Below are 11398 nucleotides of genomic sequence, written 5' to 3' on the forward strand. Positions count from 1 at the left end.
CAAGATACATAGAATGTAGGCTATTAGCCAGGGCCAAAACCTCTCCTAGTTGAGAGGAAAACCCAAAAAAATTGTTCTTCTTATAGAGACTACAATTGATGAATACCAATACCAAAACCCTTAACCTAATTGCTTCTCCAAGACCAAGACACAAATCTTCCTTGACAAGTTTCTTTGAGTCAACGATAATTGACCTTCTATTTTCATCCTCCTTCTCAACTACCTTTCAAAATTTCGGCCCCTTGATTTAGGTCTGCAATCTTCAACCTTAATTCAGAAACCCTGGTTGTAGCTTCTTGGAAAGTGTCACCTTCTAGAAAATGCCCTTTATTTCTTCACTTAAGATAGAGTCTCCTTCTATATTAACTTGGATTTTTCTTTGACTTTCCCTTCTTCAAATTTCGGCTACCCAAGAGTACTGTAATTCTTCTCGGTTTCTTCGGCAACAAATGATCGTCCTCTTCTACGATGGTGTGATATTAAAGTGACCCAAAATAGATCCGAAAAATGATGCTAGAGACTTCACTATTCCTTTTTCTCTCCTCGCTGATGATAAGGCTCCTTCCCAATTTATCTTCGTACTTCTTGTTTCAGACTTGTTCTTGATTGAATTGCTTGTGTCCAAATGGGAGTCGAGCTACCTAGATATAGTGATTTGCCAATGAATATAAGCTGACTTGATAGGGATCTAGGCCAACATGTACTTTGGATATGTTTCATTATTCCTTCTTGAATCCGACTTGTAGGAGGTGATTTTTTTTGGTCTTGGATGATATGAAAACACATGATTTACTATTTGCTCAATTTCATCAAATATTAACTAAGGCTGCTTTTATGTGAATGAATGAGAGAAATTGATTTTTTAAGTGCCTTTAAACATAAACTTTAAATCTGAAAATGAGCATGAACAACAGAAAGAAAAGAAGCAAACACATAAAGCTTTCATGATGGAGTTCATCCCTCTTGGACTACATCTCCTGGTCCGCTTCCAAGTGGGCATCCACTGTATTAGGAATGCTCAAAAAGTATCTTTACATAAAACTTAGCCATTCTGAATTATGCATGTAGGCACCAATGGTTACTTTTAGAATGAAGGCCTCAATCTCTTCTCTCCAATGCATCTTTCCATTCTAATAAAGGCCCAAGGATGGCCAAGATATGCCCAAAAAAGAATTTACAGGAACAAATAATACTTAGTTTTGAAACTCACATTACAACTTCCTGGACTTGGCGTAGTGGTATTACATTTATATAACCCACGGGAGGTCCTGGGGTCAAACCCCTCAGACTTCCTGGGATTCACATTGCAAACTTGGCATTACATTACCACTCGACGCATATGAAATAGGGTTTTGTTACAACCAAAACCCATTTTAACATATAGTTTCAAACCACATTTTTATATTGCACTGACGGCCCCCCGTGGCCATAGTATATAGTTATACATTAAAGTTTTGGTGGATATATACACTCGACGGTCTAAGGATCCATAGACCCATGGCTTGGTTATATAACATATGTTTGTTGGGGTGGTTACATGTATTTGATACACTGACGATGAGGGTTGACTTCACCAACTTTAGCGGACTGTTTGGAGCGGCATTAACTCATTGCTAATTTAACTACGGGGTTGGAAGACCACTGAACATGGCCTCTCCACCAACCCTTCCCCCATATATAATTGAACTTGTATTCAAATAAAAATTTCTGCCATTGTATAATCAAAGCACAAGCATGGTGCAACGGTAAAGTTTTGTGGTGTTATAATGGAGGTCGCGGGTTCAACCCCGAACTTTTCCCATTTGACTTGTGCATTGACTTTGACCTCACCTATGTTGACTTTGAACGCCACGTGTCATAATGTGAAACTGCCACTTGGCCTGCAAAGGGATTTTTCTTTTGCTTGTTTGAGCAACATTTCAGAACACATTTTCTCCCTCATATGGAGGCCATTTTTGAAACCGAATATACTGCCGGAATCAACGCAACAAGCTCTTCGACATAGTGCTGGTTTTTGCAAGCATATGAGAATATAAAATTATGAGCATTTTGAGGATCCTCCTAGATCATTCCTCTCCACTGGAAGCTTTTAGACAACCAAAAGTTTGGTTTTAAGTAGCCATGAGGTGAGGGTAAAACTCCCTCACCCATCTTATCTGCATCCACCTTGATTTATTTGGATTCATGCCTTTGAGTCCCACTCGAATATACTCAACATATCCACGCCTGGAAGTGTGGAGCTTTCTGTCTAAAATGGTATCTTCATGTAATTCAGTCATAGATTCAGGTGAAAAATAATCTACAGTAGGAATTTGAGCATTTTCCTTTGGATCCATGATCATAGGAGGTTCACACAAATTCAAATTTTCAACGTTTACAATTGAATATATGTGCATGTATGTAGGAAAATTTAGCCGGAATGCATTTTTCCCAATATTTTCAACAATCTTAAATGGACCATACCTGATAGGTTTCAACTTTTTACCTTCACCTTTCATCCTTTCTTTGCTTATGTGTAGCCATACTTGATCACCAACTTGAAAGTGATGATCCATTCGATGCCTGTCATGGCACATTTTGTACTTGGCCTGAATTTTATCCAATTGATCCTGCACTAGTTCATGAATCTTCTGGATTCTTTGAATGAACTTGATTGATTTGTCGACATCTCCATGTCCATCCTCCTTAGCTTATTCAGCAAACATGAAGTCCATTGGTGATTTTGGCAGGTACCCAAAACATGTCTCAAAAGGAGATCTACCTATAGAAGAATGTAAGGCCCAATTATAAGCATGCTAGACATATTGTAAGGATTCATCCCACAACTTAGGATGCTTGCTGCAAAAGCCTATGAGAAGATGTATCATTGTTCTGTTCACCACCTCTATTTTCCCATCGATTTGTGGATGAAAAGCTGTGCTCTTTTTTAACTTAGTGTCCATGAGTCCCCACAAAGTGGACCAAAAATCTCCCATGAAATGAGAGTCCCGATCTGAAATGATAGAAGTAGGCAACCCAAAATGAACCCATACATTTTGAAAGAACAATTGTGCAGTATGTTCAACAGTAACTTGCTTTCTACATGGAACAAGAATACACATTTTGCTAAATATATCACCCACAACATACAAATAATCATGCCCTTTTCTAGACATAGGAAGCCCTCCTAAAAAATCCATAGATATACTGTCCCATGGTCTAGAAGGAATGGGAAGTGGCATATACAAACCTAACTTTCTGTTGCTTGGTTTGCTTGTTGAACACATGACACAACCTTTGATGTACTTAGCAACTGTTTCATTCATTCGAGGCCAATAGAAATATCTTCGTAACTATGCCACTGTCTTACCTACACCAAAATGCCTTGAAACATGAGAAGAATGTGCTTCCATTATCACATGCACTCTTTCTCCTTTTGGTATGCACAACTTGCCAAGACGGTACAATAACCTGTCATGAACATGATAATTCACTTCTTTCACCTGAGCACCATGAGTTAGTGATTCATAAACATATTTGAAAGCAATATCTTCAACATATTGTTCAATGTAACTTTCATGTGCTAAAGAAATATTTTGAAGAATAACTGAACCATTCAAAGAATGTCTTGAGAACATATCGACTACTTTATTGGTGGTACCTTTCTTATATTTGATTACTAAGTGGAATTGCTGCAAAAACCCCATCCATCTATAATGTCAAGATTGTTGCAAATTAGTTTGAGATTGAAGGTACTGAAGTGGTTGATGATTTGTATGAATCACTATTTCTTTGCCCATTAAATAACATTTCCATCTTTTAACACTTTCCACTAATGCATACAATTCTTTATCATATGTTGGATAGTTAGAAACTGCTTTAGAAAATGTTTCTGAATAAAAACAAATAGGCTTCCATTTTTGCAATAATAGGGCACCCATTGCATACCCACTAGCATCCGTTTCTATTGCAAATGGATGTTGAAGGTATGATAATGCTTAGATTGGAGCTGTCACAATTTTATGCTTCAAAGTATCAAATGATTTTTGTTGTTTTCCTCCCCACTGGAAGGAGAATTTGGAACTTTTTAAAGCATTAAGTGGTGATGCAATAAAATAAAAATGAGAAATAATTTTCCTCCAATACTAAACTGAACCCAAAAAACTCCTAACTTCCATCACATTTTGAGGTCTTGGCCACTTAATGATTACATTAATTTTAGCTAGATCTATTTTAATATGACATCCTCCAACTATGTAACCAAGATAAACTAAGGATTTTTTCCTAAATTCACACTTAAAGAGTTTGAGATACAACTTGTTTAACATGCTTTACATGTTCTTCCAAACTTGAACTGAAAATAAGAATATCATCCAGATAGACTTTGATAAATTTATCAAGAAAAGAACGAAACAAATCATTCATCACTCTCATAAAAGTTGCTGGAGGAGCGTTGCATAAACCAAACGACATAACCAACCATTCATAAAGCCCCTGTCTAGTCTCAAATGCAGTTTTCCACATATCATTCTTTGCAATACAAATCTGACAATAACCACTTCTTAAATCTATAGAGTTTTCTCTACAAATCAGCTAGCTCACTGATATCATGTAGAAATTTCACCTGCAGATCAAACTGATATATGCAATGTACTAAAGCATAATACTAGATCTACATCTACCATAAACTTTGCAGAAGCTTAATTGAACATGAGAAACATCAAGCATGAACATATATAACTGAGAATGAGAAGTAATCAACCATAACACAGAAGATATAACCTAGGGAAAGCACCAACCTAAAACCCCATCTCTGTATTATCAATCAAGTGGAAATCCTCAACAACATACAAAAAGAATCAGCTCAAAAGCTATCCTGCTCTCTCTGTACTCTGATGATGTAGCTCATGGACTATCTAGGCTTGTATATATAGGCTCCACAAGTCCTCCAAGCTCCTATTTCCTTGCGTAGTTTTGATTGGGGTCCAATGTCATAACATGTGTGAATTGGCCACATCATACCTACTGTAACCTCAGGTCCAACTACACAATCCATAAGGAATAATATTCCTTCTGCATGCAAGGAATATTCACAAGGAATATCCTAGCAACTGATAGTACACTGTCCCTCCATCTGATCTCAACTGGGTCTCTGTCTGAACTGACATGCATGAGTTATCCATGAGTGAATCTTCAGTTATTTGAAAATACTAGTTGTTACATGCATGCAAGCATTAACAAACTGAATCTCATTAATTTAACAACTTGTTAAATTAATCTAACTGGACTTGACTCAGTTAACTGAGCCAACTAATTACAACTCATAATTACAACTCATCCTCATCCTTTAACTAATGGTTAAATCCCTCAATCAAAGGAGAAACTGTTGCATGTCCTCACATAGACTTCAAGTTTGATAATTCCTTAACTAATTAACTCAAACTGAATTAAGTAATTAATTTACAAACTGCTGTTAATATCAAATTCGAATTTTAGTTCCTATTTCTAGTCCAGGGACTGACTAAAATAGGAATCCACACTAAACTGCTAAAAATAGAACTTCTATTTTTAACACTTCCATTTTTCATTCCCTGTTGCCCAATCCAGCACTAGTACTCAAACTGCTATTTTTAGCACTTCTATTTTTAGCAATTTCTTGTTGCCATTTTCAACAAAATCCAGTTTTGTAAAGTAAACAACTTTCTTTAACTGATCAAGAAAATCATCTATTCTCAAAAGAGGATACCTGTTCTTAATGGTGATTTTATTTAAGGCTCTAAAATCAACACACATCCTCCAAGTTCCATCTTTCTTAGGGACTAATATGATTGGTGATCCACATGGAGAAGAACTAGGTTGAATGAAGCCTTTATCAAACAATTCCTGAATTTGTTTCTTAATTTCCTCATTATCTATGACTGACATATGATACATGCCAATATTTGGAAGAGGTGCATCATATTATAATTGAATCTCATGTTGTATTTCTCGTTTTGGAGGTAAAATTTTTGGTTCTTAAACAATTCCATATAAGAATCTACTATTTCAACCAATTTGTCCTTAAACTAAGAATCAAACCCTTGGAAAGCATCATACTTATCTTCAGGTTGTACTTTAATAAACATGAGAACATACTTTTTGCTTGAATTTATGAGTCTTTTCATTTGACTTAGATTGATTAAATCCAAGCTTGTCTTCGTTCTGTGTGCCCTGACAGTGTATTCAATTCCATTTTTAAAGACATGATACTTATTCTCCTTTTTATGAAATATGGCATCTCGATCACAAAGATAAGGACTACCCAACAAAACCCCACATATCCAAAAGAATCACATCTAGCTCAACTTCATCAAGAAAATTAGCTGTAATTGCAAACCTTAAACGACACTGTTTTGTGACTTGCATCTGAGTGCTTTCTTTCAACCATCCTAAAGGGTATGGTTTTGGATGATTTTTAGTTTCCAATCCCAATTTCCTTACTAGTTCCTTAGATATTAGATTTGCTTGTGATCCACTATCGAATAATGTGTCTATCTTAGTGTGCTTGGAGATAATCCTAATATGAATCAATTCAACTCTCTTCTTTTATTCAATCACATCATTAGATTTTGAAGAAGATGCAGAACAAGTAGAACTAGAGCTAGATTCAGAGGGATTACTTGTTAGACCCATAGTTATTATCTTCTTTTCATCACCGGATTCAGATCCCAAATCTTGTTAGACTGCAACATTAGCTTTCATCTCACCCTTCTTAAGGAATTTCGTTGGCTTAAGTTCCGGATGAAGCTTCCAACACTTGGATTCATCACATCCAACCCTTTGACAATGAGTGCAAGTAGGCCTTTCTTCTTCTTTCTTAGCTATTGCTGATTTCTTCCCTTTCAACTTACTCTTCCCTTTTCCTTCTTTTGAATCTTTGTTCTCTGAATGCTTGAATGATTCTTTGAAAATTTTTACTGAAAAGGCCTACCACTTGATTCAATATGAATGGCTTGCAAACACACTTCATCAAAGTCAGTTGGATTAAACATAAGCAATGTATGTCGCAAATAAGAATGCAAACTTCCAATATACTTTAACAAAGTATCCCGTGTGTTAATGGAACATTAAGTGCTAATGCATTTTTCCTTAATTCCTGTGTAAACTCTTGCACACTGTGTCCTTTACCTTGCCTTATACGCTACCAATCCATTATAGCCTGTTGCATATATCCTAAAGGATGGAATTTATTTCTAAGAGCTTTAACAAACTTAGACCATGAAGAGATAATTTTACCTTTATGCTTCAAATCTGATTGAGTTTTAATTTCCCACCAAATCAAAGTTGTTCCCCCCATTCTAAGTGTAGCTAACTGAATTTTTGCAGATTCATCAACAATATTATGAATTCTACAATACACCTTAAGTTGCTTTATCCAGTTATCTAATTTTCCAGGATTCATTTCAGCATCATATATTGGCAACTCAAAATTAACATCAAGCTTCAAAAAAGGAGATTTCTTTTGCTTCTTTTGTGAGTTTGAACATGAACTAGAATGATAAAAGGATGAGGAAGAAGAAGTAGAAGATGAATATGGAGGAGAAGGAGGTTCATTACCATCAACTTTTTCCTTGCCCTTTTTCACTTTTGTGCCTTTAGAAGACAAAGTTTCATCTCTAGTCTTCTTGTCTTCATAAAGTTCCGTAATCATCCTTTGCATGTTAAGGAACATCTGTTGAAATTTCTCCTCGCTCTTTGTCTCAAGAGCTTCTCCTTCATTTGAACCCACCATATTTTGGGAGACTTTCCTCCTTCCAATCTTTGGATTTATCTCTTCAAGTTTCCCTTCTCCACGTTGTGACCTGGATCTAGTCAACATTCACATTGGCAAATATCTTGCTTATAGATGATCAACCTTGCTCTGATACCCAAATATGATCCGAAAACACAGGATTGACTATTTGCTCAATTTCACTAAATATTAACTAAGGTTGCTTTTATGTGAATGAATGAGAGAAATTGATTTTTTTTAAGTTCCTTTAAGCATAAACTTGAAATCTGAAAATGAACATGAACAACATAAAGAAAATAAGCAATCACATAAAGCTTTGATGACAGATTACGTCCCTCCTCGACTACATCTTCGGGTCCGCTTCTAAGTGGGTGTCCACTGTATTAGGAATTCTCAAAAAGTCTCTTTACATAAAAATTAGCCATTATGAATTGTGCACGTAGGCACCAATGGCTACTTTCAGAATGAAGGTCTCGACCTCTTCTCTCCAACACAACTTTCCGTTATAAAAAAGGCCCAAGGATGGCCAAGATATGCCCAAAAAGGCATTTACAAGCACAAATAATACTCAGTTCTAAAACTCACATTACAACTTCCTGGCCTTGGAGCAATGATATTACATTTTATATAACCCACAGGAGGTCCTGGGGTCAAACCCGCGGGCCTCCTGAGATTCGCATTGCAAACTTGGCATTACATTACCACTCGGCACATATGAAATACATATATGAAATAGGGTTTCGTTATTACCAAAACCCATTTTAACATATAGTTTCAAACCACATTTTTATATTGGACCGATGGCCCCCCTGTGGCCATGGAATATAGTTATACATTAAGGTTTTGGCAAATATATACATCCGATGGTCTAAGGATCCACAGACCCATGGCTTGGTTATATAACAAATGTTTGCTGGCGTGGTCACATGTATTTGATACACCGACGATGAGGGTTGTCTGCACCAGTTTTAGCTGACTGTTTGGAGCGAAATTAACTCATTGCTAATTTAACTGTGGGGTTGGCGGACCGTCGAACATGGTGGCTCCGCCAACTCTTCCCCCCATATATAATTGAACTTGTATTCAAACAAAAATTGTTGCCATTGTATAATCAAAGGACGAGCATGGTGCAACGATAAAGTTTTGTGGTGTTATAATGGAGGTCATGGGTTCGACCCCCGACTTTGCCCATCTGACCTGTGCGTTGACTTTGACCACCCCTGTGTTGAATTTGACTGCCACGTGTCATGATGTGAAACTGCCACTTGGCCTACAAAGGCCCTTTTTTTTGCCTATTTGAGAATAAATTCATGATGCATTTTCTCCCTCATACGAAGGCCATTTTCGAAACTGAATATATTGTCGGAATCAGTGCGACGAGCTCTTCGACTTGGAGCTAGTTTTTCAAGCACATGAGACTATCAAATTCTAAGAGTTTTGAGGATCATCCTGGATCATTAAAGGACTTTGTTATTCATTTAATGACTCATACAAAAATGTAGCATGCCCAAGAAGGGTCCTTCATACATGACATTGACTCAATCTTAGTTTATGACCAATCCGAAGGGCTCACAATGGGAGCCTTTCCTAAAAATAAAATTCCTTGCTCATGAAACCCATCAGACAAGCATTACAACAATAATTTCATTTTTCTTCTTTGCATCAATTACATAAAATCACAATTACACATGTCATTATGAAAACCAAACCTAGTTACAATTTTCAACACTTCCACGTACCACCCGACCATACATTGGGCTGAACCAAATCTCTCTTTCATCCAATCACCCCCGCGCCATATTCCAAGCATGAATGTGGGATCATAAGGGTTAAACCAAAATAAAACCAACCAAGAATTCCATAGACCAAACCACCTCAACCCTCAAGCATAATGATCTCACCTATACGGTCCAAAAATCACCAACATTAATGAGCTTGGTCTCTACCCATGTTGTCCAGGGCTCTAGGAACTAGTAATTAAACTCATAGCCTCCATGGAACCCAAGGTTTTATAGGGCTCAAAATATTTCCCATATCAACCCACAACCTCTAGGGAACCCAAGCTATTTCAGGGCTCCAAATAATTTGTCCAAACCCACAGCCATAGGAAATCTGAGAACCAATCAGAAAAAAATGGGGAGCCCACTACATCATGGCTATCCAGGAAATGGAAAGTGAAGGTTGGAACTGCTGTTAATCCAGGAAAATCTCCATGCCAATGAAAACACATAAACTAGGAACCACATGCATATACCATGCATCCAAAAACCAACAAGGATATCACACTTGCAACATGTTACCTACAAAGTAAGCCTGTTGTAGCTGCTAATCCAATTGTCTCCTTATGCTTCCTTGCTTTCCTTTTCTTGTCCTTTTCTTTCCTTCTTGTCTTCTTCCAAATCCAAGTGAATTCTAGAGTGCTCCAAGAATACTCTAAGTGTGCAAGGGTGTAAGAGAGCTAAATGCTAAACAGAGAAAATTTATAATGAACAAAAGCTATCAATTGTTTCTTTGATGCCTTTTTATTATTGATGTCCCTTTTTTCTTCATTTTCCTTCATTTTTCCTCTAATTTCCCTCGCATGCAAATTTGTATCTCTTCAGCTTCATTTTCTCTTATTTTCCTTTATTTTCATAATTAAATGCCATTTATTGCCTCTTTTCCTTTGCCAATTTTCATAACCACTATTAAACCTCAAGTGGTTCCCACTATAATGTTTACCCAACATTAAACTTGGAATATGTGTCCCCTGATCTTGGTCTTATTTTATTTACATAAAAAATCAACCGAGGGTTGTTACAAACCCCTCCTCCTTGGGGGACACCATCCTCAGTGTTCAATGACACTTATAACCAACAAAACTTGTTGCCCATGTAGCTTTATAACATAGCTCGATGCAACACTTACATCATACTAAATTGTTGAAACCATGAACACCATACTGCTTATTAGAGCTTTATAAGACAACTAGATGCAATATTTACAACATACTACTTATTAGATATTTATAACACAACTCATTGCAGTATTTACAATACACATATGCATATATAAATATAAACCAAAACACATATTCTAAACCAACAAATAAAGAAGGATACAAAGGCCACATCTAATCAACCATCTCCCATTTAGTTTCATCGGGTCTAAAGTGCTTCCACTACACTTTAACTTGCCCAATTACTCGGTTCTGGAGCATGAGTTTCTTTCGCTGCAAACTGCACCGAGTTTTTGGATGTAAGTATCCCTCTGGTTCCACTTGCAATACAAGCCAATTAATCATGTGATCATCATCTTGGACATATCTCTTAAGCAATGAAACATTGAAAACATCATGGACTTTCACTGTTGGCGACAGTGCAAGTCAGTAGGTCATTGGTCCAATCCTCTCAAGGATCCCAGAAGGCCCACAATACTGATGTGCCATCTTGGGAAATGACCCAATCCTCAAGGAGCTCCTCTTGGGCTTTATGCACAAGTACACATGCTCCCCAACTTGAAACTCCTTAAATTCTCTATGATGATCTGCATAACTCTTCTGCCTCTCCCACGCTGCCTTCAAATTCCTTCTAATAACTTGCATCTCTTTCTCCCTCTCACCCAACATCTCCAGTCCAATTAATACCCTGTTCATTGGATCACTCCAGC

The sequence above is a fragment of the Pinus tabuliformis genome, chromosome 1_2, assembly GCF_031772625.1.
Source record: "Pinus tabuliformis cultivar Carrire ecotype Pingquan chromosome 1_2, CPIR1, whole genome shotgun sequence".
Classification (NCBI taxonomy): domain Eukaryota; kingdom Viridiplantae; phylum Streptophyta; class Pinopsida; order Pinales; family Pinaceae; genus Pinus; species Pinus tabuliformis.